This window comes from Pipistrellus hanaki, assembly GCF_964339955.1.
Source record: "Pipistrellus hanaki genome assembly, chromosome: 5".
In the NCBI taxonomy this organism is placed as follows: Eukaryota; Metazoa; Chordata; class Mammalia; order Chiroptera; family Vespertilionidae; genus Pipistrellus; species Pipistrellus hanaki.
The window spans coordinates 74,649,457-74,664,221 of NC_140507.1; the positions used below are offsets into that span (position 1 = coordinate 74,649,457).

At 46.7% G+C, this 14,765-nt stretch overlaps 1 protein-coding gene across 2 annotated transcripts in view; it reads left to right on the forward strand.

The window, feature by feature from the left end:
* VAV1 (vav guanine nucleotide exchange factor 1) overlaps window positions 1–14,765 on the forward strand; it is a 57,571-nt gene that overhangs the window by 15,807 nt on the left and 26,999 nt on the right. The window lies entirely within an intron of this gene.

The window sequence follows — 14,765 nt, forward strand, 5'->3', positions numbered from 1 at the left end:
AGGATTGGTGAGGGGGAAGCTGAGAAGACAGGTGGGGGACATTGAGAGAGGAGTCACTGAGCGAGTGGAACAATACAGGAAGTGGTGTGACCTGGGTCCAGGGCCATTCAGTGAGAACTAGAACCGGGGGCAACAGCTGTCTTCGGGGAACTAAGCCACGGAATAGACAATTTGCTGCTGGAGGAGGCAGAGCAAAGGAGGGAGAAATACCCTGGCTTCTCTCCTCCTCCCGCTCTCTGGTCTCCTGACGGGGCCTCTCATTGGCTGAACCTACCTGGAAGCCAAGGTGCAAAGAAGCCTGGGAAATGTAGTTCCCTTGACTGCAGAGCAAAGCAGAGGAAGGGTGCAGAATGGATCTGAGAGCAGGCAGGCCAATCCAGATCTTTCTTAGGACTGTCCTTGTCATGGGCCACCAGCACACAGCTGATCAGTCTTCCTCCATACAGTGCATCCGAGATCTGCTTACCATGGTTATGTCCACGTTTCCCCCCCAGCCTCCTCTAGCACAGGCTGGACACCTGTACCATCTTCCTGGCTCCCCAATGGACAGCATCTCCAGGAGGGTGGCTGTCGTGTGCTTGTCTGCCCTGGGGACCTAGAATGACCCCCAGATGGGCACAGTAGGCGAGCACTCCCAGAGATGCGAGGCTGTTGCTTTCAGGCTAATCTGTGATGGAGCAGGGGTCCAGGGGAGTTGGAAAAAATGCTTAACAAGCTGCCAGCCAATTGTGCTTCCCTTGCAGGCATTCTGGGAGATGTGGCAGAGTGGTGGGATGCTTAGGGTGACAACACTTGCCCTTTGGATCACATGGCCTGTTTTATAAAGAAGCACCTGAGACCACCCTTGATCCACACAATCTCACCCCCCACGCCCCTTTTCCCATTCTGGCCTCCAACCTCTTCCTGGAATACACAAGGCAGGGTCCAGCCTCGGAACCTTTGCACTGGCTGTTCCCTCTGCCTGGTTGTTCCCCCAGACACACCCCTGCATCCTCCCCTCCTTTAAGCCTTTACTCAATGCCACTCTTTCTGTGAGGCTTCTTGGACCTCCTTCTTTAGAATTGCACCCCCTCCTGGCACTCCCCACCCCCTCTTCCTACTGATTTATGTCCCTTAACACCACCTTCTAACAAGCTATATTCATAGTCATGTAACACATTGCTTGCCTCCTGCCAGAATGTCATCCTCACGGGGCAGGGATGTGTATTTCTTTTGTTCACAGCTGTGTCTGCAGCATTGTATGAGTGTCTGGAGCATAGTAGATGCTCCCTGATTATTTATTGAATTCATGAAGGGTTGATTGGATGATCAGAGCTCCCTCACATGTTGTTTCCTCTGCCTGGAACACCTTTTCTCCCCGCTCCCCCTCCCCAACTTTTCCCCCAACTTGAAGATTTATTCAGACAGAAAGAGCACATATTTGTCTCTAATTTAGTATATTTTATCAGTTAGGAGCAAACATGTGATAGGAGAGTACCTTTTGCATTATTGACCAATGATGGTTTACATTATTCCTTTTTTCCCAACCTACCATTCCCTAAAAACTCCCCTAAAGCTTTTTTTTTTTTTTTTTTAATATTTTATTGATTTTTTACAGAGAGGAAGAGAGGGATAGTTAGAAACATCGATGAGAGAGAATCATCGATCAGCTGCCTCTTGCACACCCCCTACTGGGGATGTGCCCACAACCAGGGTACATGCCCTTGACCGGAATCGAACCCAGAACCCTTCAGTCCACAGGTCAATGCTCTTTCCATTGAGCCAAACCGGTTTCGGCTCCCCTAAAGCTTTTAGTTGTAGGGAAAGACAACAGATATCTGGTCTCCCACTGTTTTTTTTAAACACACACACACACATACACACACACACACACAAACAAACAAAAAAACAAAAAAAAGAACAATCCAGTTTTATTAACATACAGTAAATGACAACATGGTTAAAATACACTATATTTGATAAATTGTGACATGCATGTGAAACCAGCCCCACTCAAGAGAGTGAACGTATCTCCTCCAAAAGGTCCCTCCTACTCTTTCAAAATGTCTTCCTCCCACCCTCTCTGCCCCACCCTATCCCCACCTACCATCCCCAGGCAACCACACATCTGCTTTGGGTCACTATAGATGCGTTTGCATCTTTTAGTTAAGTGGAATCATGCAATATTAGGCTTTTAAAAAATGTATATTTTTAAAGTTAATTTCATAGAGGAAGGGAGAGGAAAAGATAGAAACATCAATGATGAAAGAGAATCATTGATTGGCTGCCTCCTGCATGCCCCCTACTGGGAATCGAGCCCGCAGCCAGGACATGTGCCCTTGACCAGAATCGAACCGGAGACCCTCCGTCCGCAGGCCCACTCCCTATCCACTGAGCCTAACTGGCTAGAGCTCGCTCCCCATTTAGGAGCTGCTGCTGGCATCTAGTGGGTAGAGGCCAGGCATGCTGCTCAACACCCACAGAAGCCACACACAACAGAGAATTGTCCTGCACCAATGTCGGCCGTGCTGAGGTTAAGAAGAAGCCGGTGCCAGGGGACAGAGAGCCTAATAGAATCTTCAGATTATTGAACACTTTGGTTAAATAATGCACCCATATCATTCAAGTATTAAAATGCATAAAAAGTTATACAGGGGGAAATTTAACTTCTATTCCTGTCCCTCAGATAACCACACATACCCAGTTCCTACCTTCCCCCATAGTGACTACATTTTTTTAAGGTTTATTCACTTTTAAAAAAGTATCTTTGTTGTTGAAAGTATTACAGATTTCCCTTTTTTCCTTCATTGACCTCTTCTAATCTATACCTCTGCTGATGAGAGAGAATTATTGATCAGCTGCCTCCTACATACCCCATACTGGGGATGGAACCCACAGCCAGGACATGTACCCTGACTGGGAATTGAACCATGACCTCCTGGTTCATAGGGCAGTACTCAACCATTGAGCCATGCCAGCCATGCATGATCTTTTGTGATTCATCATACTGTTTAACACAGAGTTGTAGTCCATTCTGTGGATGGAACATTGGTCTCCTCTTAACGCTCACCACCTCCTGACAAGCTATGTTCATATGCATATAATACATTGCTTGTGTCCTTCTGCCAGAATATCAGGGGCAGAGATGGGTACCGCTTTTGCTCACAACTGTATCCCAGCATTTGGACCACTACCTGGAGCATAGTAGGTGCTCAAGAACTATGCATTGAACCCAGGAAGGGGGTGGTTGGATGCTCAGAGCCCCCTCACTTGTCGTTCCCTTTGCCTGGACACTTGGGCTGCTCCCAGTTTTTGTTCTCATGGATAAAGTTGCGGGAATATCTGTGTGCAGGTCTCCACATGAACATGAACTTTAGGTTGCATGGGAGTGCATGCTTAACTTGTGAAGAAACTGCCAAACTGTTTTGTCAAAGTGCTTGCACCCTCTGGCCTCCCACCAGCAGCGTGCGAGGGTTGCCTGGACTGCTTCTCCTCTTTGCTTTGCCATCCATCCCTTAATCCTTGGCTTTATCAGACACACCTCTCACTAAACAAGATCCCATGGCCCTCTGTGCTTTTCTGCGCACTGCCTACGGTGGTGAAATCTGCTCCGTGTCTGTCTCCCCACTAGGCTGTACATGCTCTGTGAGGACAGGGTTTGTCGTGGCCACCAGCAGGTCCAGGGTTTGGCACACAGTAGGCACTCAATACATGCTTGCTGAATGAACGTACGACCCTGGCTCGTGGGCCAGGTGCTAGAGGGGAGATTCATTGGTTGGTATTCTCATTCCCTGTGTGAAGATGAGGAAACCGAGGCCCCAGAAGGTGCAGAGACCCACCCAAGGTCCCTCCGCTCACAGCCCTTGGGCTGGTAGTCTGTGGGAACCCCGTTGACTGTCTTTAAGATGTCGGGTGTGTGCTGGGGTGTCCGGAGAGGGGAGAGGAGACACAGGCTGGCGCAGGGTGGATTTCGAAGACCAGGATGGCAAGTGTATGCTTTCTACCTCTGCTTATAGGCTTTGAAAAGGGTGCACAGCACAGCCACCCTCTCTGGTCTGCAAGATGAAGTCTTGCAGTTTCAAGATTAAGGGGCTTCGAGGGCTGAAGGCAGAGATCCCCCCAACCCCCCTTCCCTTTCTCTGTCTCCCCAGCAAGCCCTGGTAACAGGCATTTCCTGTTTCCGGCCTCTCCCTGGGGCTGGGGTGGGGGTGGGGGAGCTGATGGCCTCAGTGTGCTCAGCTCCGGGTCGCCTCTCCTGCTCCCACTGCAGCCACCCAAAGGGGCCTAGCCCTGCCCACTAAAGGAGGGCAGGGGATTAGCTAACCTTTCCAGCTCTTTCCTTGTCTGGGGCAGATGCTGCCCTGATGGGGACCTGCAGGCAAAAGGGAAGTGCCAGGGTGCTGATTTGCATGCGGGTAAGATGCCAGCCGGATTCTGGTACTCTGGTGGCAGGCGGAGGGGAGCTGAAGGGGTTGTCCCCCAACAAAGAGGAAATGTGCTCACACACCCGGGCCTATATTTGTTTAAAGGGCCTCCTGTGCTTTGCCACCTTCTCCCATGTCACAGGCTACGGGGAAGTTCTTCTGTGGGGTCTCACCTCAGGCACTCCTGCTGCCCCCCTGCTGCCCGAGGTAGCCCCTCTTTTTCAGCTGGACCCTGCTCCTGCCCTGAGGGCTGATGAGTCATATCCCCCACCCCCCCTCTCCCCCACTTTGAGGTGTCACATGATGGGGAGGAAGGAGTCTCAAGGCTCAGCTGATCACCCTGAGTTCTGGAAGGAACTTCCTCCCCGAGCCCAGATGAGGCCATCTGTTCAGTTGCCCTTAGTGACCTGCGAGCCCTGGCGGGAGCCAGCCCAGGACCTCGCAAAGGCTGCTGGGATGGAGAGGGCACATGTGGTTCTTGTCACGTGCCGAACCTCCATCACAGTCCTGTGTGACACCAAGGGGAAGCGGTTCAAGGAGACAGAGAAGCAGTGGTCAGGGGCATGGCCTTTGGGTCCAGATTGCTGGTGTGTGGCTCCTCAGTCCTACTCTGTGGCCCCATGATTGTATTGATGGTGATGGTTGTATTCATGGTGATGGTGATGATGGTGATGGTGATGATGGTGGTGGTGGTGATGTGATGATGATGGTGACAGTTGTGGTGATACGGATAATGACCATTTTCAGAGATTGAGGGCTTACACCATGCCAAGCCCTTTACATGGATTATTGTACTGAATAATAACAACAGGACACAGTAGGCATTATGATGATCCCCAGCAAGTTCAGAGAGGGTGGGTGACTTGCCTCAAGACACACAGAAGGTAGGAGGATCTTCCCGTGTCCTGTTGGATTAGGCGCCCATTGTGGGTTTGTTCTCCATCCTGTCCCTTACCTTTCCCTCCATCCCAGGATCTTCCTCCTGGGTCCAGGGCCTGAGGAGAGTAGGTTGGAGAGGAAACTCTGACACTCTGGTGATGGTCACACCCAAGGTGCAGTGACCCTGGTCTGGAGTGAACTGGCTGATGGGAGAAATGTGTCTGGAACTCCTCCCACCCTCAGCGCCTTATTGTCCTATCCCTATATCTCTGGGAAGTTCTTCCTGATCCCATATTTCTCCCGTGGACTCTGTGGAATCTCAGTTTCTTCAGGCACTTGTGTGAACACAATATGAAGCTCTGCAAGATGAGAGGGGAGGGCAGACAGGTGCCGTGGGTGCCCCACTCATACGTTCTTAGGCCACGCTGGGGTCACCTACAGAGGGTTCCTGATGACCCCCGGAGTCTCTGACCCAGAACGTTCTCTGGTGCAGGAAGGTTCCTGGCCTGCACAGAGCAGCCTAGAAGTGCTGGGAAGTTACCCCGAGAGGCACCCACAATCAAGCTGCAGGGAGTTGAGGGCTCAATATTAGGGTGTTCTTATTTCCCAGATGGGACAATTCTGTCCATGTCTACCTCATCTCCAGAGGCCCCCAGAGGATGCAGCTCCCATTGACCCCAGCAGGTCCTGATGAGCAAGTTCCTGGGTTGGTTTCCTTCTCCTCCCTGCTCCACCTCCCTGCTACCCTGAGTCCTTCTTGGATCACCTTCTAGATCTACTACATGTACCCCAGATCCTTCTTTCCGGGGCTTCTTCCAGGGACCCCAACTAGACCAGGGATGCAGCCTGAGCATGCTTCTCAATTTGTCACATAAGTAACACCTCAGACAACTGTAACACACTGTACACAGAGCAAAGATGAGGGTAAAGTAACTTAGTCACTGTGGTGGCACCCGTTACTACAGGTGGCACCTGAGCTGATCTATGCTGACCACGGACACACCACAAAGAGCATTGCTCACCCAGGAGTGAAGGCATTCCCCCCGCGGTTCTTTGTCAGCCCTTCTCGTTTCTCCTTGGAGAGTCTCTGCTCAGCTCTATGGTCACATACGCTTCCTGATGTGAAATCTGTCACATATGCACAAGGATGTGGAGAACAAATAGGAAATGTTTAAAAAATAAGAAAACAAGCAACGTACCCATCACTTCGGTGAAGAATCAGAGCATTACCATTTCTTGGGAACCCTTGACAGTGTTTTTCCGCCCTGACTGGTTTGGCTCAGTGGATAGAGTGTCGGCCTGCAGACTGAAGGGTCCCAGGTTTGATTCTGGTCAAGGACATGTACCTTGGTTGTGGGTGCATCCCCAGTAGGGGGTGTGTAGGAGGCACTGATCAACGTTTTTCTCTAACTCTCTATCCCTCTCCTTTCCTCTCTGTAAAACAAAAACAAAAACAAAAACAAAACAGTGTTTTTCAAGCTTTTGAGACTCTTAACTATAAAAAGAAATGAATTTCCCCCCCATGATTCCCTAGCCCACTGCCACAAGAGCACATGCCACTAAAATGAAAGTTCTTCACCCCTATCTTTTCTATAGAAAACATTGCAACATGCTTTATTCCATCCTAGGGGGATCTGCTAAGCTCATTCTGTGACCTGCTAATGGCTCATGATCCACAGTTTGGAAAACAGCCTTAAAAGCCCCTATTTGCCCTTCAGTGATTACACACCCTGCCTTGCCCCGCTCCCTAAAAGTAGCCACTATCTTGAACTTTTGGGCAATAATTTCTTTGATTTTCTTTTTTATAGTTTTGCTACTTGTGTATCCTTAAACATTTTATTGTTTCATTTTTTGATGTTTATATTTGATATAAATAGAATTATAGAATATGTATGGGCATTGATTTTTTACTTAACATTATGTTCTTGAAATGTAGCCATGTCTATGCCTGTGGCTGAGCAACAAGGTATTCTGAAACGTAACCATCTAAAATAGCCATTTTGCTCATGAACGATTTGCGTCAGGATTCCTGACATCAGCAGTCAGATATTGATGGCTGCGGAGGGTGAGGGGTTGGGGGGTAGGGACACAGGTGGTTCAGTCTGTAGGACCTGATCCTCTCCGCATGCACTCTGCAAGGGACTGACTGATTGGCCTCATCACCCGGCGACCAGTGAGCAGCTCAGGAGGCCAGAGTTGAAGTCTCAATGCATTGTATTCCTTAGCTTTGAATGGTAGTCACGCATTGTTGCTTCTGCCATACTCTGTCCAAAACACAGGGCTGGTCTTGGTTTAGGCCCTAAACTTTAGGGTGACAGGGGATTACAAACAGAGCATGAATCCTGGGTTTGTGGACTATTGGGGGCCATCTTGGAAGCTGACTACTATAATTAGGGTGTCTTAATCACTGTGGATTTGTGATAAGTTGATATCTGGTAGGAGGACCAGTACCCCCACTTTATTTTTTCCTTATAGAATCATCATGGCTATTTGCAGCTCTTTGCTTTTCACACAGATTCTTACATTCATCTGTCAAGTTCAATGGAAAACCAAGTAAACATAATAAATAATAAAAACGAAAGAACTAAAATCCTTAAACTTCAAAATGAATGAATATGATCTGGCTTAGAATAAATCTTATTAAAAAATATTTTGGGCCCAGCCAATGAGGCTCAGTGGTTGAGCATTGACCTATGAACCAGGAAGTTATGGTTCGACTCCCGGTATCCTCAGTAGGGGGCATGCAGGAGGCAGTCAATCAATGATTCTCTCTCTTCATTGATGTTTCTATCTTTTTCTCCCTCCCTTTCTCTTTCTCTCTCTCTCTCTCTCTGAAATCAATAAAAAAAATATTTTTCAAAAAAGCAACATTTGGGGATTTTAATTGAAGTTGCATTGAATCTATAACTCAATTTGAAAAGGGTTAAAAACTTAAAATATTGACTCTTTCTCGATAAGAATTAATATATATTTCACTCTATTGATTTAGGTCTTTTTTATGTCTTTCAATAGCATTTTATGCTTTCCTCCATAAAAGATTTGCACTTCTTTTTGTTAGATTTGTTAGAGATTACCAGTCTTTTTTTTGTTGTTGTTTATTTACCTTTTTAGGTGATGGTGAATGGTACCCTTTTAAAATCCAAGTCCAATGTTCATACCGCGAAATGCTCAAGTCTTCCGCTTACCATTCAATCAGTCCAGCACGTGTCTTCCCTTGTGCAACCACACTCTTATCAAGACAGCACACTTCCATCGCTTGTGGGGTTTCTGAGTCAATCTCCACCACCCTCCCCTGCCCAGAAGCAACCACTGCTCTGATTTCTATCACCGTAGGTTAGTTTTATTTATTCTAGGATTTCGCAAATGTTACCTTTAAAATGAAAAGCATTTTCTGATCCATCATCGCTGATGAACCAACCCATCGTAAACTTCGTGTGTTGATATTGTACTTAGTCACATTGAGAAATTACCTTATTTTTAAAAATAATTTTTCATTTTTATTTTTTTAAAATATATTTTTATTGATTTCAGAGAAGAAGGGAGAGGGAGAGAGAAATACAAACATCAAGGATGAGAGAGGATCGTTGATTGGCTGCCTCCTGCACGCCCACCACTAGGGATGGAGCCTGCAACCCAGGCATGTGCTCTGACTGGGCATCAAACTGTGACCCCTGGGTTCATAGGTTGGGCTTATTTTTCAGTTATAGTTGGCATGCAATGTAATATTAGTTTCAGGTGTATAGTGTAGTGGTTGGACATTTATATAGCTTATGTAGTGATCATCACAATAAGTCTTGCACCCACCTGGCACCATACATATTTATTGGAATACTAGAGGACCAATGCACGAAATTCATGCAAGAGCAAGGCCTTCCTTCCCCCAACTGCTGGCACTGGCTTCCCTCTGACACCGGGGACCTGGGTTTCCCTTGCAGGCCTGACTTCATCCTGAAGGCTATCCAGAAGGACATCCGGTCTAATTAGCATATTACACTTTTATTATTATACATACTGACAATATTTCTGGTGCTGTTCTTTATATATATATATATATATATATATATATATATATATATATATATATATATATAAAATTATTAATTTATTTTATTTATTTATTTATTTATTTATTTTAAAATATATTTTATTGATTTTTTACAGAGAGGAAGAAAGAGGGATAGAGAGTTAGAAATGTCGATGAGAGAGAAACATCGACCAGCTGCCTCTTGCACACCCCCTACTGGGGATGTGCCCGCAACCCTGGTACATGCCCTTGACCGGAATCGAACCTGGGACCTTTCAGTCCGCAGGCCGACGCTCTACCACTGAGCCAAACCGGTTTTGGCTATTTTTTATTTTATTTTTTTTTTCAGAAAGGAAGGGAGAGGGATAGAGAGAAACATTGGTGAGAGAGAAACATTGGTTAGCTGCCTCCTGCACACCCCCTGCTGGGGATATGCCCGCAACCAAGGCACATGCCCTTGACCAGAATAGAACCTGGGACCCTTCAGTCTGCAGGCCGATGCTCTGTCCACTGAGCCAAACCGGTTAGAGCCCCTGTGATGTATTTTATATCCCCATGACCATTCTGTAATTGCCCATTTGTACTTCTTACTTCCTTTGTCTTTTTCACCAGCCCCCAACTCCTTTCCCTCTGGCAGCCATCAGTCTGTTCTCTGTATCTAGAGTTTGTTTCTGTTTGGTTTGCTCATTTGTTTTTTAGACCCACCCACAAGAGAAATCAGATGGTATTTGTCTTTCTCTGACTTACTTCACTTGGCATAATAGCTGAGCTATTTTATTAATGCTAGTTATTTATCTGTATGTTCCTTTGAGCTTTCTGTGCTCATGAGCCTATGATCTACAAGAATGACCATGCATTTCTTTCTCTTCTCCCTCCATCCTGCGCTGCAGTGCAGGCAAAGAGCTGCAGTACGCAGGGGAATAAAAATGGTAGTAGTGGGCACCCCTGACTTGGTTCTGATTTTGCAGGGACTCCTTTTTACATTTCACGATTCGGTATAATGTTTTGCCTCTTATTTAAAACAAAGGCTTAATTTTTTTTTAGAAGATGCTTTTAAAAAAAAATCGGGTTGTAGAAGTTCCTTTCCATTCCTACTTTGCCTACTTATCTCTCTCTTTGTCAGGAATGGATGGTAACTTGCTGCTCTGGCTTTTATGTGTCTCCTAACTGTGGCTAATCTCTGTTGGCAGAGAGGGAACAGGTCCAGCCGCAATGTAATGGCACCGTTGATGCCATAGTTATATCATATTGCATTGGCTTTGGTTTACAGCCAGTGATCCTAGTTTCCTGTGATGGTGGGATGCAAAGTTCTCTCCTTTAATACATCTGTTTAAGTTAAAGTTAATTCACAGTCCACGCTTCACAGAGAATAGGTTAGACTGCTGGGGGATGCAGCAATAATGGAGAAGAGATGATCTGAGGAGGGCAGTGAGAGATACACTGTGTGTGGAGTTGATCCGTATGTGCTGTAAAGGCCCAGTACTCAAAGTCACGCTGCCTGGGCTTCCATCCTGGCCATCTGGTCCTTATCTGTAAAATGAGGGTAAGAATAGTACTTACTGTTGTAACCAGTTTGGCTCAGTGGATAGAGTGTGGGCCCAAAGACTAAAGGGTCCCAGGTTCAATTCCAGTCAAGGGCATGTACCTTGGTTGCGGGCACATCCCATGGGGGGGGGGGTGTGTGTGTGCAGGAGGCAGCTGATTGATGTTTCTCTCTCATTGATGTTTCTCTTTTGTTGATGTTTCTAATTCTCTATCCCTCCCCCTTCCTCTCTGTAAAAAAAAAAAAAAATCAATAAAATAAAAATTAGAAAGAATAGTACTTACCTTGTAGGACTGTTGTGAGGATCCCATGTCATCTATCTATCAATAGATAGGGGTGGGGAGAGGAAAAATGAGAAGAGAGAAAGAGAGAGAGAGAGAGAGAGAGACAGAGAGAGAGAGAGACAGACACTCATACAAGCAGAGGGCAGTAGCAGGGTAGTTGCGAAAGAATACAGTCTTGCAGTGATGGAGGATGATAGCGATGTAACGTCCAGGCGTGATAATTGTCTTTGATAACATTATCAATGACACTGGGTGTATGCTAGGAGAGCAGGTTTCAGGGGCATTTATCACACACTGGCGATTGTGAGATGATAATGTGAATTAGTGGGACTGCAGTCATTTCACTCTGAATATCCAGTCATCAAATTGTACATCTTGTGTCTCTATATAATTTTTATTTTGAAGTATTTGATTTTAATAAACACTTAGACAGTGCTGGGGATCGAGTGCATCCATGACTGGCAGTCAGGCGAGGCAGTGAGGTGCTGTGATTCAGAAAGGCATTTATCAAGGAAACAGTATCCTGGAGCTTCGTTTCACGAACTCTTCTGTGAATCTCCTCTTGCTGTTCATACTCTTGGCCAGCGTTCCTTCCTCCTCCGAGCCTGCTTCCTCACAGGGAAAATGGGAATTGAAAACTCACAGGGTTTCCCTGGCTTGTGTTTCAGATTCGATTCCCGGACAAGGGCATGTGCTTGGTTTGCAAGTTCGATCCCCAGACAAGTCATGTCTCTTTCCCATCAACGTTTCTCTCTCTCTCCTCTTCCTTTCTTCTTCCTTTCCATTCTCTCTAAAAACCAATGGAAAAAATATCCTTGGGTGAGGACTACCTAACTAACTAACTAACTAACTAATTAATAAATAAAAACTCACAGGGTTGTCATGAGAATGGAATAAATCTAATGGCCAACCACAGGTATCTAAAAATGCAAATGTTACTGTAGAATCACAGAGAGGGGTTAAGCAGGGACCCAGAAATCACTTGGGGAGTTTGTTAAAAGGCAGATTTCCAGGCCTCATCGCCACCCATCCATTCAACAAATATTTATTAAGGGTCCTCTATACTATTCTAAGGGCTGGGTGTCTACCAAGGAACAGAACAGTGATCCCGCCCTTCTAAAAGTGACCATTTATTGGGGGGAGGCGATCAGGAAAGCACAGAGTGGAAAAAGGTTGCAATTTTAAATAGAGTGCTTACAGGGGCCTCCTGGAGAAGGTGGCAAGGACCCTGGTGGATGCCAGCGTGTCCGGGTTGGCCAGGCTGCCACAGCAATGTCCACAAACGGGGAGTTTCTACAACAGGAATTTTTTCTTACAGCTCTGGAGGTTGGAAGTCCAAATCAAGGTGTACGTGGGTTTGGTTTCTTCCTCAGCTTCTCTCCTGGGCTTGCAGATGCCTGTCCTCTCCCTGTGTCCTCACAGGATTTTTCCTCTGAGCATACCTGGGTCCTGATCTCTTCCTATGAGGATACCAATTCTATTGGACTAGAGCCCACCCTCCTGACCCCATTTTACCTCAGTTACCTCTTTAAAGGCTCGATCTCCAAATACAGGCCAATTCTGATGACCTGGGAGTTAAAACATCAACATACGAATTTTGAGGGATGCAAGTCAGCCCATAACACAGGGAAAAGTACCTTCCATAACTAGCCCTGGGGCAGGTCTGTGCCTGGCGTGTTGGAGGAACAGTGAGGAGGCCCATGTGGCTGGAGCAGAGTGAGTGGGAGGTTGGGGGGGGGGGGGAGGCAGGAGGAGAGAGCAGAGAGATAATGGGGGAGGTCATGCAGGGTGTTGTGGACTCGGGGAGAATGTAGGCTTTTATCCCGAGGGAGGGGGGAGCACTGGAGGGCTGTGGGCAGAGGAGGGATGGGTCTAACTCAGGAGTCCACAGACCAAGTAGGTATGAGGGGGAAGGACCTCGAAGATCCACATTTTTATTGAGACACCAGATGCCTAGTGCACGAATTTGTGCACCAGTCGGGTCCCTCAGCTTGGCCTGCAGGATTGGGCCAAAACTGCGTCTGGCTTCTCTCACTGGCATCATGTGTTCAGGGTCCATCCGTGTTGTAGTGAGTGTCAGTGCTTCACTCCTTTTCGTGGCTGAGTCATACTCCAGGGTGGATTTGCCTATTCTGGACATTTCGTATGAGTGTGATCACATGATACGTGGTTTTGAGAGACTCATTTTAACCTGTCTCCTGATGAACCTGCTCTGGGAAGGTTGGCCATGGGAGAGGCCAGCTCTTCACCATAGGGGAGGCTGTTGTTTGGGAGATTGGTTAGAAGTCTGTAGTATCTGAGGGACCTTGGAGAGAGCTGAGCCCATTGGGACATTTGAACTGAGCTGATATTGGGCAAATGCAAGGGCACGAGGGCTTGTTTATAACAGAGCCCAATGCCCTCCAGACCAGTGTGATAACCTGCGTGTTTGACTGCTGATGTCTTTTGGTTGCAAGCAACCCATCCCAAACTGGAAGAGTTCAGGGGTATTTCATTTAGATGGAAACATACAAGATGTGACCATGTATGGTCCTTTCACTCAGTCTCATGTTTTTGAAGGTATCCACTTTGTGTATTAGTACTGCCCCCCCCTTTTTTTTTTTAAAGATTTTTAAAAAATATATTTTTATTGATATCAGAGAAGAAGGGAGAAGGAGAAAGAGACAGAAATATCAATGGTGAGAGAGAATCATTGATTGGCTGCCTCCTGCATGCCCCCTACTGGGGATTGAGCCCGCAACCCAGGTATGTGCCCTTGACGGGAATTGAACCTGGGACCCTTCAGTCTGCAGGTCAAGGCTCTATCCACTAAGCCAAACTGGCTAGAGCTAAAGATTTTTTTAAATTGTTTTTTAAGAGAGAGAGAGAAGCATTGATATGAGAGCGAAACATTGATTAGCTGCATCCTGCATGCCCCCTAATGGGATTTGAGCCCACAACCCAGGCATGTGCCCTGACTGGGAATCAAAAGCAGCAACCATTCAGGGCATGAGAAAATGACCAACCAACGGATGCACACTGGCCAGGGCTATTGGTCCTTTTTTATGGCTGCATAATGTTCCATTGTATGGACATCCTCATTTTGTTTGTCCATTTACCAGTGGATGAACATAGGTAAATTTAAGAGACAGAAAGCAAGGGAGTGGTTGCCAAGAGGAAGGGAGAAGAGTGGGGAATGGAAAGTAACTGAGTTTCCTTTTGGGGTGATAAAAGTGCCTTGGAACTGGGGTGATAGCTGTGAATGTACTAATTGCCACTGTAGTGTATACTTCAGAATGATTAATGATTAAACTTTTTCATTGTGGTAAAATATATATCATACATATGTACACCAAGTGGCCAGATTATTATGATCTCTGAACACATAATAATCTGGCCACTCAGTTAAAGACTAATATGCAAATTGTCCCCTCGACCAGCAGGCAGGGTGGCCAACCACCGGTGTCTCCTCCCCCTGGCGGGCTGGTTGGACCCCACCCATGCACGAATTCATGCACCGGGCCTCTAATATATATACTGAGTGGCCAGATTGTTTTGTGTTCAGAGATCATAATACTCTGGCCACTCTGTGTGTGTGTGTATTAGAGGCCCAATGCATAAAATTTGTGCAAGAGTAGGCCCTCACAGCCCAG